General features: G+C 44.2%; 1 protein-coding gene across 5 annotated transcripts in view; it reads left to right on the plus strand.

Moving 5' to 3' along the window:
* PTPRT (protein tyrosine phosphatase receptor type T) overlaps positions 1 to 17,544 on the plus strand; it is an 820,910-nt gene that overhangs the window by 38,176 nt on the left and 765,190 nt on the right. The gene's annotated exons all lie outside the window — the stretch shown is intronic.

Consider the following 17,544-nt stretch of genomic DNA (forward strand, 5'->3'; position numbering starts at 1 on the left):
TTTCACTTAGCAAATTCCACCTCCCCCTTGGCTATCAGAAAGACCCCTGTTTCCTCACCATGAGTACTGGTATAAAAACAGGCACATAGACCAGTGGAACAGAACAGAGAACTCAGAAATAAGCCCAAATACTTACAGCCTGATCTTCAACAAAGCAAACAAAAACATAAAGTGGGGAAAGGACACCCTATTCAACCAATGGTGCTGGGATAACTGGCAGGCCACATGTAGGAGAATGAAACTGGATCCTCATCTCTCACCTTATACAAAAATCAACTTACGATGGAACAAGGACTTAAATCTAAGACCAGAAACCGTAAAAATTCTAGAAGATAACATCGGGAAAACCCTTCTACACATTGGCTTAGGCAAACATTTCATGACCAAGAACCCAAAAGCAAATGCTACAAAAACAAAGATAAATAGATGGGACTTAATTAAACTGAAAAGCTTCTGAACAGCCAAAGAAACAATCAGCAGAATAAACAGACAACCCACAAAATGGGAGATAACTTTTGCCGTCTATATATCCGACAAAGGACCAATATCCAGAATCTACGAGGAACTCAAACAAATTTAAAAAAAAATTCCATCAAAAAGTGGGCTAAGGACATGAACAGACAATTCTCAAAAGAAGATATAGAAAGGACCGATAAACATATGAAAAAATGCTCAACATCACTAATGATCAGGGAAATGCAAATCAAAAGCACAATGCGATACTCTTCCTGCAAGAATGGCCATAATCAAAAAAGCAAAAAATAATAGATGTTGGTGGGGATGTGGTGAAAAGGGAACACTTTACACTGCTGGTGGGGATGTAAACTAGTACAACCACTAATGCAAAACAGTGTGGAGATTCCTTAAAGAGTTAAAATAACTACCATTTGATCCAGCAATCCCACTACTGGGTATCTACCCAGAGGAAAATAAGTGATTATACAAAAAAGATACTTGCACACACATGCAGCACAATTTGTAATTCCAAAAATAGGGAACCAGCCCTAATGCCCATCAATCAACAAGTGGATAAAGAAATTATGGCATATATATGCCATGGAATATTACCCAGCCATAAAAAGGAACAAAATAATGGCATTTGCAGTGACCAAATGGAATTGGAGACCATCATCCTATGTGAAGTAACTCAGGAGTGGAAAACCAAACATCATATGTTCTCACTCATAAGCGGGAGCTAAGCTCTGAGGATGCAAAGGCATAAGAATGACACAATAACTTTGGGGACTCAGGGGGAAAGGGTGGCAGGGGGGTGAGGGATAAAATACTACAAATTGGGTACAGTGTATACTGCTAGGGTGATGGGTGCACTAAACTCTCAGAAATCACCACTAAAGAACTTACTCATGTACCCAAATACCACCTGTTTTCCAAAAACCTATGGAAAAATTTTTTTAAAGACCCCTGTTTTCTAACAGGATGGAAGCATCACTGCCTCTTGCCCTGTCATTGTTGCAAAGTCTAAGCAGTCTCAAGGTGAATGTGGTAGGCCCAGGGAAGTCCTGGGAGTGTCACCTGTGGGTGGCCTTCCCTTCAGCCAGCAGGTCACTCAACTGTAGCAGCTACAGGTCTGTGAGAGACATTGATGGCTGTGGCATGTGACTCTAAAGCCCCATTTAGTGTTCCAGTGATGAGGGCCAAACACATATATCCAAGCTGATGCCCATGGATACAGCAACATCTCGTGTGTTGAGTGCTTACTTCCCGGGCAGATCGAGAGCTGTGCTAGTGTTGTTCACGTGACCCTCTCAATCCATATTTACCCATCTCCACCCTGCTCACTGCCCTGAAAGGCGGGCCTGTATGGGCTCTACCAATGCCCTTAGGCTTCTGTATGGCCAGAGATCAGAGCAGGGCGGGGAGTAAGAGTGTTCTGTGTACTTATTCCCTGGGCCTTCCCTGTGTGGTTGCTGTGGGCCAACCATGTGTCTTGACTGAAGGTTGCTGTTCCTCTCAAGGGGGCCTTCTCAACCCTGTTCTCTCATGCTGGCTTCTGTTAACAACTTCCTCCCCTGATCCCTTCCATCCGCATGGGTGCTCTGCTACACTCACCCTTGTCCTTGCCCCCTTTGTACCTTTGTAAATATTCCCTTTATTAACTTGCCTTGGATTCTCGTCCTTTGAACATGCCCAGGGTGACCCTGATTGATTCCCTAGGCATTAACTAATTTGATCTTCATAAAAACTGGAGGACATGGAGACTGTTATCATCACCACCCTCATTTTTAAGATGAGAAAACGCAGGCATAGAATGGTCCCATTGTTTTCTCCAGAGTCTCATTGTTTGTAAGGAGTAGAGACAGAGTTTGCATCTGGCTTGTACCTGCACATTTTCCACCCCTGCACTAGGGCACCTACTTCAGTTGGTTCTTTTCTAAGCAGACCTAAGACACAGGAAAACAAAATAAAGGAGAAAAGCAGGCTGTGTAGCCTTCTTGGAACCTCTGTCCCCAGACCCAGTCCTTATCTCAACTCTCCCGAGCTCCCCTCTTCAGAGGGTAGGAGCAAACCAGCCACATGGGAAACCAGAGCTCCTGAGGGACAGCGAAGAGATCCGTAAAGAGGTCATTCCCCAGATACGTAGTCACTACCCCAAGCTTTGTATTAAGCAAGAGTGCCTCCTCTTGTACCCCCAGAAGCCAAGAATGTCAAACCATTACTGTGGTATTTTGCTTATGAAGGGTGAGGAGCCCCAGCACCACAGACTTGGCGAACATCTGCTACAGATAGGGCCAGTCTCAGTCCTTCCATGTGTGGCTTTAGTGCTTTGGAAGCTTTTGCCTTAAACCTGACATCTGCTTCTGTGATGCATTTTGCTGAGCTCTCCTCAGAGGGGGCAGTCACCACAAGGTGTTTCATTAGGTGTCTTGATAAGCCTTGTAACTGCAGCCTGGCGTGCCTCTCCCCTGCAGAGCTGCCTTCTGCATGAGGCTGGGAAGGGTGGATAGTTCAGACACAATTTGCAGTGGCAGCAGGAATATTATTTTTGCATTATAAAGTGTGGCGGGTGACCTTATCAAAGTAGAAGTGAGCAGGCAGCAAGCGAGGACATCCACGGTTCTGGGTGACACACGGAGGCTGGTGGGTGGCGGGACTGATGGTGGTAAGGTTTTGAGGCCCTCAGCTGCCTTGCAGCATCCCTGGGGGCTGCAGGATGCTCAGCTTCCCTTTCTCACCCCTAAAAGTTCTGTCTTTAATAGACACATGCTGGGCCAAGTAGGCATGGCTGTCTCATGACTGAGAACAAGGATTGTGTCTGTTCTTTGAGGGCACCCCTGGATTTAACCCTGAGCCCTGGACTAGCTGGAGGTCTGATTATTTACCTGCCCAGTTCTTCCCTGTCATCATTTCTCAGAAGCTTGTTCTATCTCTGATTTCCTGAGGTGTTCTGGGATAATCTCGCTTGCCCTTAACCAAGTGCTCATACATGTCCCGTTTCTCCAGACCAGATCACAGAGCTCTGTTCATGCCTGTCTTAGACTCCTGCATCCAGCTCATGTCCAGGGAGTTGTCTGCCATGCCCTTCCTCCATTGCTTGTGCAGCAGGTGGGCTGTGTGGCCCGCATGGGCGTATCAGTTGTGTGTACTCTCCACAAGGAGAATCCAGGGTTCCAGACTTTTTAAAGTGCTCTCTGGAGCATTCGTAGAAAACTCAGAGTCAGATTTTTCTCAGACCACACACACTCTCTCTCACACACATGTGCACACACAGAAACACACAGCACACACCCCCTTCAATTTATGATTATAATCATAATTATGATTTAGGATGAGAAACAGGTTTATATAAAATCATAAACCTGCATACATGGAAAAGATGATGCTGGACCACCAACCAATATAACACTCCCGTTTTACAGATAAGGCAGTTGAGATCCAGAGGGAGAAGTGACTTGGCCATTACCACACAAGACAGCCCTTTAGCTTTCCCCAGTCTGGACCTGTGAGGGGCGAGAACAACCGAACAAAAACAACAGGGGACTTTGAGTGAGACACTGGTCTGACTGCTCCGAGGATCCTGAGTATATTCGCACACTCAGGCAAGGGAGGGGTGGGCTCCTTGCTTACCAGTGTCTAGACACTTCGGTCTTAGGCAGCCCCCTTCTCCCACGGGGGCATCTTCATCCTTACCTTCATAATAACAAGGGATGATAGCTGAATCTGATGCGCCCTGTCAAGCAAAATGCCAGCCACTCCCAGAGGGCTGGTTCTTGGAGACCACAAACTCTATTGCTACACGGGCAGAAGGTGCTGGGAGAATGAACCTGAATAGGTGGGTGAGATGGCAAGTCATGGAATGGCAGGCAGGGACTGTGGGTTTCCTCCAGACTAGGCAGCTTGCCAAATCCCCCCCTTTTTTTTCTTTTTTCTTGAGATGGAATCTCACTCTGTCACCCAGGCTGGAGTGCAATGGCGTGATCTCGGCTCACTGCAAGCTGCGCCTCCCGGGTTCACGCCATTCTCCTGCCTCAGCCTCCCAAGTAGCTGGGACTACAGGTGCCTGCCACCACACCTGGCTAATTGTTTGCATTATTATTAGAGATGGGGTTTCACCGTGTTAGTCAGGATGGTCTCAATCTCCTGACCTCTTGATCTGCCCGCCTCGGCCTCTCAAAGTGCTGGGATTACAGGCTTGAGCCACCATGCCCAGCCACCAAATCCCAGTATGCCCATCTCCTAGCATGGGGTCTGACCCAAAACGGGCTGGAACTGATGAATGAACAAACACCAGAGCAGTGTGAAGCTGACTCTAGATATGTTGGAAGTACCCAAGGACAGTGTATTTTGGTGAGTCAGGAGAGGGGAGAGGGTTCGGAAGGGAAGCATGAGAGCCCCACTTAGCCCATTGTCGCGTGGGGGAAGTCATGGGGAGTGGTCAGCATGGATTCCCTCTGAGAGCCCCAGCCAAGGGCCTTCTGTCACTGCAGGTAACCAAATTGTTTTTTTGACCAAGACTTTCTGGACTATGAAGAAAAAAAAATCCATTGTCATTTCTGAAATTATTGGTCCTGGAAACGAATGAAATCACATGAGCAAGGACTATGACTCTCAGAGAAAGGACCTCTTAATTCTGATGGTAAAGTGGATGCTATGGCTGTGGGAGCTTTGGCATTAGTCTCATATCTAATGATGAGTTTATAGGAGTTCTCATTTTTCTCTTCATGCCTTTTGTATTTTACAGACTTGCCTCCCTGAACCTGGGGTATATTTTCATCACAAAAAGATTTGAAAAATACTATGATTTTTAATTACTGGTGCTTTCTTATTATTACTGCGACTGCAATGACTGCCGATGCTACTTCATATGTATTTTATGGGAGTGAAGTGAAATAATGAATTGAAAGTGCCTAGCACAGTGCCTGGCACATAGTTGACACTCAGAAAAAAGGCCTTTCCTTCTCTGATTCTCACCTGCGTAAATGTTGTTCCCATGTCCTCAATACATACGCTTAACTACTTTATTTTGAAGTTTTGTGTTTCTTCTCATTATCTTCTATCGTTATGATGAATTTTACTCAGGTTCTTGATCTTTCAGTTTTCTTGGCCAAGTTTCTGAGATTTTCCATGCAACACACTCGCGTGCATTATTTTTTTCCTGACTGGTTCTATTAATAGAATTTTACTCCTGAGGAAGGTGATGTGCTTTTTAAGGTCACTGTAAAGAGATGACATGTGGCCAAGTCTTACCCCTTCCTTCACTCTCATTAGAATGTGATATCCAGCATTCAGCACAGAGATGGCTTTAGTCCAATTCAGAAGCCCTCCATGCTTACTTTCCTCCTTGGAGCCGAAGCTACAACCTTGGGCATGGCCCCTGTTCTTTGTATACCTGAGGGAGTGCTCTGCCCCAAATCTTTTTGCTTCCCTCAATAGGAACCTATTACACCTGCCGTATTCTTACTATTGCTCAACTCTAAATTCAGGCCACCAGAGATCATCACCCTTGCCCAGTTTCTTTGGAGAAAAGATAATTTGAGATGCTACCATCTGCCACACTTACCTGAATTACCTCAAATTCTGGAGATTCTGTTTCCAAAAGAAGTCATTGCTTGGGTTGATTTCTGACAGGCTCCTGCCTCGTAGCAGCTGCCCAGCAGAGGCCGTGGTGGGAGCAGTCAGTCTCTGGCTTTGGGAAACAAAATTCCCCAAGGGAACTGCAGAACCACACTGTCACCTGAATCCATCAGCATACGAAGGCTGGGTGTGGCGTGAGATGTGCACTGTGTAATTGCTTCTTTACCTCCTGCCTGAAATTGTCTATCAGAAGCTATTAATAGCTCTAGTTTATTTTCCAAATCTCTTTAGGGAACCAACATTTATCTCAAACAGGCAGAAAGCTTCATTGTGGAGTTTTTAAGCCACAAGTTCCTTGGAAGGGAATATAATCCACATGCTTATTTAGCAGGTGAAGACTTAGGGATCCAGGAAGTGATTAGCTTATCCAAGGTCACACTAGGCCTGATGGGTTCTGTGGTCTGGATGTTCGTGTCTCCCTCTTCCAATTTCATATGTTGCCACTGAATCCCCAATGTGATAATTTTAAGAAGCAGGGCTTTTAGGAAGTGATTAAGTCTTGAGGTTGGAGCCCTTGTGAATGGGATTTGTGTCCTTATAAAAGAGGCTTGAGGGACTCCCTCTGTTCCTTCTGCTATGTGAGGGCACACACAAGCTGCCATGCATGAAGAAGAGGCCTTCATCAGACATGGAGCCTGCCACTGCCTTGATCTTTGACTTTTCAGCCTCAAGAACTATGATCAATAAATTACTTTTGTTTATAAATGACCCGGTTTAGGCCAGGCTCAGTGGCTTATGCCTGTAATCCCAGCACTTTTGGAGGCCAAACTGGGCAGATTACTTGAGGTCAGGCGTTCAAAACCAGACTAGTCAACATGGTGAAACCCCATCTCTACTAAAAATACAAAAATTAGCCAGGCATGGGGGTGCACATCTGTAATCCCAGCTACTTCGGAGGCTGAGGCAGAAGAATTGCTTAAACCTGGGAGGCGGAGATTGCAGTGAGCTGAGATCGTGCCACTGTACTACAGCCTGAGCGACAGAGCAAGACTGTCTCAAAAAACATAATAAAAATAAAAATAAATAAAATTACACAGTCTAAGGCGTTTTGTTATAGCAGTCTGAACTGAAGAAGACAATGGGCTTTCCAGCCCTGGCCTGACGGAGTGTAGCTGCTCAGCTCCCTTGTAGCAGTGGCTGCTGATTTGTAGACGCTCCACTCTTTTTCGTTTTTCATGTCTCCTGGAGCTTTGGGGATGTTCTCAGTGCAGCTACCATCAAAACCACTTCCAAACTGAGGAGGAAAACCTGTGAACCTGAGTCTGGCTGCATTTCATGAAACCAGGCTGCTGTTGGAGAATATAGGAGTTTTCTGATTCTAAAGATCTTTCTAAGAGCAGGTCTTCTTGTAACAATGATTTATGCTAAAACTTAAGAGATGTGGAATGGAGCTGGAATTTTTTTAAAAAATTACTGTGATGATTAGAATGAATGTGGTTCCTGTCACATGCTGAGACCTCAGTTTGGGGCTGATGATGAAGTGGGGAGCAGGGCAACGCTGGGGACATTTTACCACTTATAATGCACAAGTCGCAGGCCTTCAGGCCAAATTTTGCAGTGTTTTAAGGAGAGTGGCAAACTTTGGCTTGAGCTAGATTGAAGCTTTTTTTCGTTTTCCAGATTCACAAATATTTAATTACTTTGAACTAGCTATTCTGCAAGATACCCACATGTATGATATATTATCTCTTGTGATAGTTACCACAAACACGTGAACTAGATTTAGGTTGACATTCTCATACATACAGTCCAGAAATTCAAGAAGCTATGAAAATGGAAAGAGAGAGAGAGAGAGAGAGAGAGAGAGTTTGTGTGTGTGTTTAACACTAAATTCATTTGGCTGCCAAACCTGATCCAAACTGATAGGAAGCTATCTGTAGCCTTTGTCTCCCATGGTGTGAATTTTGATATGCCTCATTGTGGAAATATTTGTGTGTCTGAGCCCAGAATATTGCCCCAGATCTCACTAGCATTGTTTTATGGGCTCATGTTATTTTTTTAAAACCCCAAACTGTTCTGAATTCTGAGATGTGTTTGTCCTGAGTGTTTGTGATCAGAAATGAGGGCATGGATTGTCGTCTGTGTTTTAAAGGTGGGGAAACAGAGCTTCAGAGAGGTTAAGTGATTTGCCCAAGGACGCTCAGCTGTTTAATAGCACAGCAAGGTCCAGACAAATGTAGATTTTAAAGGAGCTTTGACTCATTAGTGGGTCTTGTTCCTGGTGAGTGGAATGGCTGAGCTCTGATGCTACCTAAGAGGAGGCAAGTACCAGACCTGCAGCTGGATGGGATGGGATGTCTGCTTTGTGGCTGAGCCCCAGCTAGCAGTGGGCTTTTGAGGGGACAGGGTACAGCATACCTCTCATGGCAAGGGTGCTTGAGAAATTTAGCAGGCTCTCAGTAGCCTTGCCAAGGAGCCTGGGGTTGAAGACTCAGAAGCCAAAGGCCAAGTCAGCCAAGGCAAAAGGCTTTGAGTGAAGTAGCACGAAGGACTCCATGAACAATAAGGAGAAAGGTAGAGGCTTCTTGGGCAGGAAGGCCACTAGGGATCTCCCAAATATGTGGGGATGCTGGGCTCTAAGCAGCAACTCAGGCTGTGAGTATGGCATTCAGGCAATGGGCAGGCAGAGTCCACAGATCAAAGCTGAGGGGTTGCAGGAACAAGCACTTATACCCATTGTTGTGAGCTGAATTGTGTCTCTCTGAAAAGATGTGATGGCTGGACATGGTGACTCACACCTGTAATCCTAGCACTTTGGGAGGCCAAGTTGGGCAGATCACTTGAGGTCAAGAGTTTCAGACCAGCCTGGCCAACATGGTGAAACCCCATCTCTACTAAAATTACAAAAATTAGCTGGGCTTGGTGGTACATGCCTGTAATCCCAGCTACTCGGGAGGCTGATGCAGGAGAATTGCTTGAACCTCGGAGGTTGCAGTGAGCCGAGATGGCACCATTGCATTCCAGCCTGGACAACAGAGCGAGACTCAGTCTCACACACCAAAAATAATAAATAAAAATAAAAATAAAAAAACAAAAAAGATGTGTTGAAGTCTTAAATACCAACACCTCAGAGCATGACCTTATTTGGAAATATCGTCATTGCAGATGTAATTAGTTAAGTCATACTGGAGTAGGTTGGTCCCTAATCAGTATCTTTGCAAGAAGGTGACCCTAAGATGACACAGACACACATGGAGAAAAACATGTGACAACGCAGGCAGAGATGGGGGTCATGCAGCTGTAAACCAAGTAATGCCAGGGATTGCCAGCAAACCACAAGAATTTAGGAGGAGGCAAGGAAAGATTCTCCCCTATAGGTTTCAGAGGGAACATGGTCTTGCCAACACTATGCTTTCAGGTTTCTGGCCCCCAGAATTATGAAACAATAAATTTCTGCATTAAGTCACCCAGTTTGTGGCACTTTGTTATAGCAGCTGAGGAAACCAATGCACTGGTAAACAACATTAGGCCAGGGTATACAACCTCCGCTGGCATTGGGATCTCCTGGGGTTTTTGTGAAAAGTCTCATTATCCTGGCTACACCCCAGTCTAATTTCATTAGAATCTCTGGGGGTAAACCCCAGCTATTAGAATTTTTAAAGCACTTTGGGTGATTTAAAAACAAATTTGCAAACCACACCCTAGAGTACCACTTATTAAAGATCTTAGACAAGGTATCCAGTTCCCAATAGTAACAGCACCAGTTGCCTTTCAGCACCCTCCGGACCATGCCACATCTTGGGATGTCCTTGGTCATTTTTCTCCTTCACCCATGTTTTTCTCTTCACTCTTCTCAGCTTTCAGCCAGCAGGATTTAAGGCAATCGCTGCTTTCCCTTATTTGTAAAGCATGTACGAATGTCTGGCACACACAGTGAGTGCTTTCTAAGGGTTTGCTGCCATTACTTCTCCAACTGCCCTTAAATAAAACCCTGGCTTTCTTAATCCTCACTTTCTCGAGGGCAACCTCAGAGTGGTAGGATTTTATCATGCTGGCTCAAAAAGCAATTTCTCATTATGCGTGAAAACTGTGCCTTACTTTCTTTTAATTAAGGCTTTTTCTTTTCTTTTCTTTTTTTCCCAATTTGCCTGAGAGCTAGATCATGTGAAGGGCGCTTTTTTTTTTTTTTAACAGAATGAACACAGAGTAAGTATGCCTGAGTTTTAGAGTGACATTGAGAGAGCTTTTTGCTCTGAGACTAAAGAAAGCCATGGATCAGAATCCTGCCCAAGGTGGGAAAGGCTGATGGGCAACCAGGGAGGCTGTGTGAGATGGAAGTCCCCATGAGGCATGCAAGAAGAGCCTGCCTCCAGCACCGGGGGTCTCCTTCTGCCCAACAGATCCCTCCTACAGAGCCCAGAGAGGGGTCACACTGAGGCCTGGCCTCTAAGAGCCCATAGTCCAGCAGGGGAGACAGATACTTAAAGTAGTCAATGGCAAGCAGTGATAAGCGATACATGAGGCCTGTTTCCCGGACCAACCCTGGGGACCAAAGGTGTAGAAGCCTCAAGTCTCATCACCCCAAGCCCAAGCACAGGCTCCTGTAAAAAGGGGGCAAGGACTCCCCAAAGGTTCCCCTAGGAAGGATGAGGAGGGGACATAGCTGAGCAGGTGGCCAATGATGGCTACTACACTAGACATTGGTGAAAAAATGGGAAAGGGACGTTGGCACCAATTTGTATTGGAATTTGGATTCCTTGCCATGAGGGAGATACCCTCCACAGAGAAGTGGGCACCATATCGGGTTTAAAATCAGGGAAAGGACGTGATTTGTTTTTATATCCCAGCCCTTCTGATCCCCTTCTCTGTCCAGTGGCCCATTGGTTACAGCCCAGATATCCCAAGATAGTGATGGGATCATAGAGCAAGGTCATGGTGTAGACCCTTTGATCAGAAACCCATACAATATGGGGATTCCCAACTGGTCCTCTGATGTCCAGTGTTTCACTGATCTCAGGAAAGAAATCTCCAGCTTCCCAGATTCCCGTTCCAGCCTGACTAGCTCAGTCTGGAGTCCCTGATTAAAAGGGTACCGAGAGGGGCAAGGGCTCATAATATTGTTTGTCCTTAGGCAACAGACCAGCTTTTTATCTGTGGTTTCATTTTATCAACAGTTTATGGGCTGGGCACGGTGACTCACATCTGTAATCCTAGCACTTTGGGAGACTGAGGCGGATGGATCACATGAGATCAGGGGTTTGAGACAAGCCTGCCAATATGGCGAAACCCCATCTCTACTGAAAATACGAAAATTAGCAGGGTGTGGTGGCGGGCGCTTGTACTTCCAGCTACTCAGGAGGCTGAGGCAGGAGAATGCTTGAACCTGGGAGGGAGAGGTTGCAGTGAGCCGGGATCATGCCACTGCACTCCAGCCTGGGCGACAAGAGTGAAACTCCGTCTCAAAAAACAAACAAAACAGTTTACATGAGGGCCTGGTGCTCCAAAGCTGCCACCCAGATTGGAAAATGTGTTCATTTTTCCCTCTTCTCTGAGAGGACAGATGGACATCTGTCTAGGGTGCAAATGTGAACACCAAGAGCCACCTTTGACCCCTCTTTCCCTCAGTCCCCAGTCCTATCCAGTTTTCCTCCTAAATGTCTGCTGAAATCATTCTGTTTTCTCCTTTGCCACCAGGATACCATCATCTTTCTCCTGGCAGTCACTCTTGACTGTTGTTTGCCTTTGCCGTCTGTACTCTATTCTGCACATAGCAACTGGACTATTTGTTGCTAAGCACTGGAATAGGCTCTGAGGACCCAGCAATGGATAACTCAGATATGGTCCCTGAATAAATACATATTGTTAATGTAGTGACTGTTAAATGCTACCAAGGAAACAAATCACTTGCCATGGTAGGCATGAGCTGTTTGAGCAGACTGGCCTGCAGCAGGCCTGGCTGGATCCAGGGGCCTGAGATTGGTCCTTGCCTCCCGCTTGACGGCAGGGCATGGGTGGTGCTCTTGGTCGCCACGGAGGAGGAGAAAGATGAGCTCTCGAGAGGTGTGGACTAGGGCAAGTGTTGCAATAGGATGATGGCCTGGTAGGTGTGCTAAGGGGTGGCAGAGACCAGATACCTGCTTTCCCACAAGAAGACCATGCCCACATCAGAACAAGGTGGGGGGACCTGTGCGTGTCAGGGGTTGCGGGTTGTCTGAGGCAGCAGGGTGCTGGGTCCACTCACAGTGAGGATCCAGGGGTCCTCCGGATGGGCCTCTGTGGGCTCCAGTGGCTGCTGGCATGAGGAAAGAACTGGAACTGAATCCACGCCCCACCCCCAGCTCCTGTATGACTGTAGGACGCCCATGTGTCTGCTTTGGGCCTTGGTCTCCCATCTGTAATATGGGCAGGGAGAAGGAGACAGGACTGGTTACTATCCACCCTCAAGAAGTGCCTGTCGTTAGGGAAACCCGGCAGTGCCGCAGTTAAGTCTGGCCTCAGGCTGCTGGGGTTCAAATCGCAGCTCTGGTGCTTCCTTGCTGAGCCACACTGGACACATTACCTTCTTTCTGTACCTCGATGCCCTTATTTTTAATATGGGGATGGTAATATTTCATAGTTAATTTCTGAGGATTAAATGCACAATGAACATAAAATGCTTAGCACAGTGCCGTTACATAGCAAGTGCCCAATAAACATGACTTATTGTCATCTAATTATTTGCTAATTATTTTAGATAGAAAGTAGGCCTTATTGTTCCAGTTTTATGGATGAGAAATCTGCCAAAATGTGTCTCAGCTAGTGCCAGGAATTCAGTGGTCGATTAAGGATTCAAACCCAGGGCTGTTTGGTTCCAAATCTCGGCTCATCCCCTTGTGTTTTGTTGCTGTTTCTGACTTGCAGCTCTAGAAACCAGGTGTTGGCCTGAGTCCAGGTCTTAGAGCTCAAAGACTTGAATTTCAAGACCTGGCCTTTCTTTTCATATTCAAATACTCTGCTTGGTTCTGCATTGCCAAGCTTGTAAGGAGTCAGGAGGATCAGCTTCTAATCTGGGAGGGCTTTGCAGGAAATAGAAATGTCCAAGGGTTGCCATTTATTCAACAGCTGGAAGTACACAGACCAGGTGGTGGCACTGAAGTCCCAGCAGCCATTTATACCTGGTTTCAGGGACTTGTCTTTTGGGAGGTGGGCAGTTGAGAGAACAAATAAACTCCCAGGAATGTATTGCAGTGGATGGAGATCTGGGGTGGGAACATGCCTGGCCCTATGTGGGAGGGGGGCAGAGGAGGGGCTCCTGGCACCTAGGCCTGGGCAGCAGGAGGCTGGGGTAACCTGTTCCTGGCAGGTTCCTTGATTACAGGCATCTGAGGTGGATACAGATTCTTATAGTCAAATTCTAGAGCTAGGGATAGGTGGCTGACCCCAAGCCATCATCTTACCCATGGAAAAATTAGACTGGGGGCAAACAGAGGGGTTTGCATCGTCCAAACTCCTACTTCATGCCAGGCACTGAGGTAGTCTCCTTCCCAATGCGCTATCACATAGAAATCTTTACTCTGTGCCCTGAAATCTCCACTTTCTAAATGCAGAATTTCTTCATAATAAGACATAGATATCTGTTGTGCTTTGCCTGATTTAAGAGAAAGGAGAAGTATTTTCTGCTCTTAATAACTCTCTGTGTCTGTGTCTGTCTCTTTCTGCTCCCTGTTGATTACTAAGATAGAAAACTGAGGAAATACAGGAAATTGTAAAGAATAAAGTGAAAATTACCTATAAACCCAATAATAATCAAAAATAATCGTTAATAATTTGGAATCATTCATTCTCTTTTTTCTTATTTTTAATGAAAAAAATGTTCTTGTCTAGAACAGTTTTGAAAGTAATGTATGCTAGAAAGCCTTGAGTGAACAGCAGTAGCCCTTCCCCTTTGATTCTCTGCCCCCTGAGGCAACCAGACTCAGCTCCTTTAGCTGCTGTTTCCCCAAGCGTTTAATACTACATTTCCAAATAAAACAGGCATTCTGCTAGTCCTTTTCTATTTCATTTGCGTATCATCTATCTGTTGAGTTCTCCGGAAGCTTCCTTGTACCTCCTCACTTACAAACCTTCCCAAACTTCCTTTTGAAGTCCCATCATATTGTGATTACATCCCTTTCCTCATTTCCCTAGTTATAGAGTTGATGCCTGCCTTGCTTTATTTATTATTTTATTTCCCTTAAAGTGCTTCCAACTCCCTCTCAGAAGTTTTAATCTCATCTCCTTGTGTCTGAACTCTTCAGAATATCTATTGGTTTCACTGTTTTCTCTCTGTGAATTTACATGCCCAGAGGCCTCCAACTTCCTAGTTTAATATGACCTGTGTTCTCTTTAGATCCTAGACACATCACTTGTTTCGGAATTTCCTCCTACCTGTCTCCTTTTTCTAGGTCCCATGAGTTCTTTTTTTGTGTGGAGTTTACTTTCTCATTCTATTAGAGCATGGTATATAGGAGCTTCCTGAGAAAAGTTATATTTGAAGGTAAAAAACAATTTAAGTATATTGCCTAGCAGATAATCATTTTATGTTATCCTTACATTCGATTGAAAGTTTGACTGTGTATAGAGTTCTGGTAGGCTGCGATTTTTTTCTCAGAAATACTTTTATTGACACGGAGTAAGTTTCCCTCCTTTTGGTACACATATATAGTTTTATGGGTTTAGACAAACGTGTAGAATCATATATTCATTACTCTAGTACATACAGAATAGATTCAGCCTTCCAAAGAAATTAACATCTAGAAAGAGGAAAAAAGTGTGTGTGTGTGTGGGGGTGCTATGAATTAAAGAATAAAAGATTGTTCAGATTATTTGAAGAGAAACCTCATCACATCCCACAACCTGAAGAACATTTGCATTGTTTCGGATTTTCGGTGATTATGAATAAATCCACTATAAATGTTAGCCTACAGGTTTTTGTCTCAATGCAAGTTTTTATTTGTTTTCAATAAAGACTAAGATTTCTGAGCTGTATGATAAATGTATATTTGACTTTATAAGGAACTGTCAATCTGTTTTTCAAAATAGTTGTCCCATTTTGCATACTCACGAGCAGTGTGTGAGAATTCAATTTGTTCCACATCCTCACCAGCACTTAGCATTTTTTCCTTTTTTTCTGTTTTAAATTTTAGCTACCCTAACAAAATGTGCACTAGTGTCTTATTGTGATTTAATTTGAATTTCCCTAATGAGCAATGATGTTGAACATCTTTCATATTCCTATTTGCTTTCTGTACATCTTTTTTCATAATGTATTTGTTCAAATTTTTTGCCCATTTAAAAAATTGGGCTGTTTTCTTATTAAGCTTTGAGAGTTCTTTATATATCTGAATATAAGCATTTTGTCAGATCTGTGATTTTTAAATATTTTTTTCCAGCCTATGGCTTGTCTTTTTATTCTCTTAGTGGTATCTTTTACAGAGCAAAATATTTTAATTTTCATAGAGTCTAATATCAATTTTTTACTTTTATGGATGATGTTTTAGTGTGTTGTCTAACAATTTTTAGCATAATCCAAGGCCATAAAGATTTTTTCCTGTTTTTTATTTTATATTTAACGTTTAGGTTTACATTCCATTTTGAGTAAACTTACATACAGTGAGAGGTACAGGTCAAGGTTCCTCCTTTTTATCCCCCCACATATGAATGTCTAATTGTTCTGGTACTATTTGTTGAAAAGACTGTCCTTTCTCCATTGAATTGCCTTTCTAACTTTGTCAATCCCTCAGAATTTCACAGATGTTGGCTGTGTTGTCTTCTGATTTCCATTCACAATATTGAGAAGTCCAGTGTCATTCTGATTCCTTATCTTTTATATGAGACATATGCATGTTTTTATCTTGTAAATGTTTAGTCTTTTTCCTTCTTTAAATGAGATGGGGCTGCGCTTTGTCATCTAGGGTGGAGTGCAGAGATGTGATCATAGCTCACTGCAGCCTCGTACTTCTGGGCTCAATCAATCCGTCCTCCTTCCTCAGCCTTCTGAGTAGCTGAGACTGTAGGCACCTGCCCCACTCTTTTTTTTTTTTTTTTTTCCCCAGAGATAGGGTCTTGCTATGTTATCCAGGCTGCTCTCAAACTCTTGGACTCAGGCAATCCTCTTGTCTCAGCCTCTCAAAATGTTGGCATTTACAGGCATGAACCTTCATGCTTGGCCGAGTTTTTTTTTTTTTTTTCTTTTAATTTCAGTGTTTTGAGGTTCCATAATGACTTAAAGTAAGCTTTTTAAAAGTTATATTGCATGAGTATTTGGTTACTATTTCAGTTTACGACTTTGTTATCGTCAGTTTCAGAAATTATTCTTATATCACTTCCTTTTTTTTTTTTTTTTTTTTTTTTTTTTTAGACAGAGTCTTGCTCTGTTGCCCAGGCTGGAGTGCAGTGGCGCAGTCTCGGCTCACTGCAAGCTCTGCCTCCCGGGTTCACACCATTCTCCTGCCTCAGCCTCCCGAGTAGCTGGGACTACAGGCACCCGCCACCATGCTCGGCTAATTTTTCATATTTTTAGTAGAGATGGGGTTTCACCATGTTAGCCAGGATGGTCTTGATCTGCTGACCTCTTGATCCGCCTGCCTCGGCCTCCCAAAGTGCTGGGATTATAGGCGTGAGCCACCATGCCCAGACCATTTCTTTGATAACATATTCTCAGTTTTCTCTAATATATTGTTTTCTTTCTTTGGCACAGAGTCTCGCCCTGTTGTCCAGGCTGGAATGTAGTGGTGCAACCAAGGCTCACTGCAACCTCTGCCTCCTGTGTTCAAGCAATCCTCCCACCTCTACCGCCAGAGTAGCTGGGACTACATACAGCAGGCTAAATTTGTAATATTTTTGTAGAGACATAGTTTTATGTTGCCCAGGCTGGTCTCAAACTCCTGGGCTCAAACAATCCTCCCACCTCCATCTCCCAATGTGCTGAGGTTACAGGTGTGAGGCACCATGCCTGACCTTTTTTTTTTTGCTTAAAACAAATCCTATTAGTTGGGTTTTGGACTAACACAGCCAATATACTCAATTTTCTTTTTTTTTCTTTTCCTTCTTCTTCTTTTTCTTTTTCGTTCTATATTCTGGACAATGTCCTCAACTTTATCTTCTAAGCCACCTATTGCAATTTCTATTTATGCTTTTATAGTTTTAACATCTGAGAGCTATCTTGATTCTTGGAATGGTCCTTTTTTACACCATCTTTTTCTTGGATAAAATCTCTCTACTTTAAAAAATGCTCTTCGAAATGTCTTTTTTTTTAAATGTTTAGGTTCAGGAGTACATTTGCAGGTTTGTTGTATAGGAAAATTCATGTTGTGGGGTTTGTTATACAGATTATTTTGTTACCCAGGTCCTAAGCTCAGTACCCAATAGTTAATTTTTTCTGATCCTCTCCCTCCTCCCACTCTCTACCCTCAAGTAAGCCATAGGGCCTGTTGTTCCCCGTTTTGTGTCCATGTGTTCTCAGAATTTAGCTCCCACTTATAAGTGAGAATA

This window comes from Macaca thibetana, chromosome 10 (genome assembly GCF_024542745.1).
Source record: "Macaca thibetana thibetana isolate TM-01 chromosome 10, ASM2454274v1, whole genome shotgun sequence".
In the NCBI taxonomy this organism is placed as follows: Eukaryota; Metazoa; Chordata; class Mammalia; order Primates; family Cercopithecidae; genus Macaca; species Macaca thibetana.